This window comes from Oncorhynchus kisutch, linkage group LG26 (assembly GCF_002021735.2).
Source record: "Oncorhynchus kisutch isolate 150728-3 linkage group LG26, Okis_V2, whole genome shotgun sequence".
Lineage (NCBI taxonomy): Eukaryota > Metazoa > Chordata > Actinopteri > Salmoniformes > Salmonidae > Oncorhynchus > Oncorhynchus kisutch.
Genome location: NC_034199.2, coordinates 46,257,838 through 46,260,995, shown reverse-complemented (window position 1 = coordinate 46,260,995; position 3,158 = coordinate 46,257,838).

Sequence of the window (3,158 nt, the reverse complement as noted above, 5' to 3'; positions counted from 1 at the left end):
GCCAAGCTTCCTGCATCCAGGACCTCTATACTAGGCGGTGTCAGAGGAAAGCCCATAAAATGGTCAAAGACTCCAGTCACCCAAGTCCTAGACTGTTCTCTCTGCTACCGCACGGCAAGCGGTACCAGAGCACCAAGTCTGGGTCCAAAATTCTCCTTAACAGCTACTACCCACAAGCCATAAGACTGCTGAACAATTAATCAAAATGGCCACCGCACTATTTGCACTGACCCCTCCCCTTTGTTTTTACACTGCGGCTACTCGCTGTTTATTATCTATGCATAGTCACTTTACCCCTACCTACAAGTAAAAATGACCTCGACTAACCTGTACACCCGCACATTGACTCGGTACAGTATATAGCCTCGTTATTTTTATTTTTATTTTTTTATTTTGTTTATTTAGTAAATAAATTCTTAGCTCTTTCTTGAACTGCATTGTTGGTTAAGGGCTTGTAATTAAGCATTTCGCTCTAAGGTCTAACTACACCTGTTGCATTCAGCATTTCGCTGTAAGGTCTAACTACACCTGTTGTATTTGGTGCATGTGACAAATAACATGTCAATTGATTTGATAAGAGGGTCTGCTAAATGACTCAGATGTAAACAGTATTGTAATGTTGTATTATTAGATATAATCAAATAACAATCTGTTTTAATAATATAATAATATACAAATCAACCCAGTGAACAACAACCATATACTCAACAAACCAATTTGACCTAAGGTCACAAACAGTAACACTGCATCTGGCTTTTTTGTATTCTTTAAATGTTTGGTAAAACAAAAAAGGGGACATTTTCTGGACCATCTACACAGCATGAGGGTCTAGGAGGATATCTGACATTGGCTCGTTTCCCAGCAGAAAACCAATCAACTTGGTAAGCTTCAGGAAATTGCTCCATGGATTACTGATAGTCAATAAGGCAATGTGAGAGGATGGGCATGGGTCGAGTATGTCTGAGTGGGAGAGAAGGCTAATCGACAGAAGAATAACTCTGGGTCATGTTCATTAGGGCACAATGTAGCAAAATGTTTAAAAAAACGTAAAAGGAAAATAAACATTTTCGGATTAACATTAAATTCAGACACTACCTCCCTGTTTCTGAGCCTTTTCTTTTCATTTTTATACTGAACAGGACCCAGGATTCTCAGTGAGACTGATCTCCTCACTGTCTTCGTAGCTGTCTATTTACAACCACAAGCCAATGCTGGCACTAAGACCACACTCAACGATCTGTATAGGGCCATATGCCAACAAGAAAATGCTCACCCAGAGGCAGCTCTCCTAGTGGCCGGGAATTTTAATGCAGGAAAACTTAAATCCGTTTGACCTCATTTCTACCAGTATGTCACATGTGCAACTAGAGGGGAAAACAATTCTAGATCACCTTTACTCCACACACAGAGACACATTCAAAGCTCTCCCTCGATCCTCCATTTGGCAAATCTGACCATAACTCTATCCTCCTGATTCCTGATTAAAAGCAAAAACTCAAACAGGAAGTACCAGTGACACGCTCAATACTGAAGGGGTCTGATGAAGAGGATGCTAAGCAACAGGATTGTATAGCTAGCACAGACTAGAATATGTTACGGGGATTCATCGATAACATTACCACATCAGTCACCGGCTTCATTAATTAGTGCATCGATGACGTCGTCCCCACAGTGACTATACATACATATCTCAACTAGAAGCCATGGATTGTAGGCAACATCTGCACTGTGCTAAAGGCTGCCGCTTTCAAGGAGCGGGACACTAACCAGGAGGTGAATGAACCATCAAACAGGCAAAGCGCCAATACAGGACTAAGACCGAATCCTACTAAACCGGCTCTGACACTCATCGGATTACAGAAGAGCTAAATGCCTTCTACGCTCGCTTCGAGTCTAGCAACACTGAACCATGCATGAGAACGCCAGCTGTTCCAGACAACTATGAGGTCACGCTCTCCATAGCCGATGTGAGTAAGACCTTTAAACAGGTTAACAGACGGATTACCAGGACGCCAAATGACTTTTGCCCCGTAGCACTCACATCAAAGCCATGAAGTGCTTTGAAAGGCTGGCCATGACTCATATCAACACCATCATCCCAGACACCCTGGGTTCACTCCAATTCACATATCGCCCCAACAGATCTCAATTGGACACCACACTGCCCTTTCCCACCTGGACAAGAGGAAACACCTACATGAGAATGCTGTTCATAGACTACAGCTCAGCGTTCAACACCATAGTGCCCTCCGACCTCATCACCAAGATACGGACCCTGGGACTAAACACCTTCTGCAACTGGATCCTGGACTTCCTGACGGGCCACCCTCAGGTGGTGAGCAACAACACATCTGCCACGCTGACCCTCAACAAAGGGGCCTCTCAGGGGTGTGTGCTTAGTCCCCTTCTTGTACTCCCTGTTCACCCACGACTACAACACCATCATTAAGTTTGCAGACGGCACAACGGTGTTATGCCTGATCACCGACGATGATGAAACAGCCTATAGGGAGCAGCTCAGAGACCTGGCAGTGCGGTACCAGGACAACAACCTCTCCCTCAACGGCAGCAAGACAAAGGAGCTGAACGTGGACAACAGGAAACAGAGGGCCGAGCACGACCTCATTCACATCGACGGGGCTGTAATAGTGTAGTTGTTGTCGAGTGGGTCGAGAGCTTCAAGTTCCTCTGTGTCCACATCACTAAGGACCTATCATGGTCCAAACACACCAACACAGTCATGAATGGGGCACGACAACGCCTCTTCGTCTTTAGGAGGCTGAAATTTGCAATAGTCCTCAGATCCTCTAAAAGTTATACAGCTACACCATTGAGAGCATCTTGACTGGCTGTATCGCTGCCTGGTATGGAAACTGTTTGGCATCTGACCATAAGGTGCTACATGATTCTCTGATCCACCTCTACGCAGACGACACCATTCTGTATACTTCTGGCCCTTCTTTGGAAACTGTGTTAACAACCCTCCAGACGACCTTCAATGCCATACAACTCTCCTTCCGTGGCCTCCAATTGCTCTTAAATGCAAGTAAAACTAAATGCATGCTCTTCAACCGATCACTGCCTGCACCTACCTGCCCATCCAACATCACTGCTCTAAACGGTTCTGACTTAGAATATATGGACAACTACATATACCT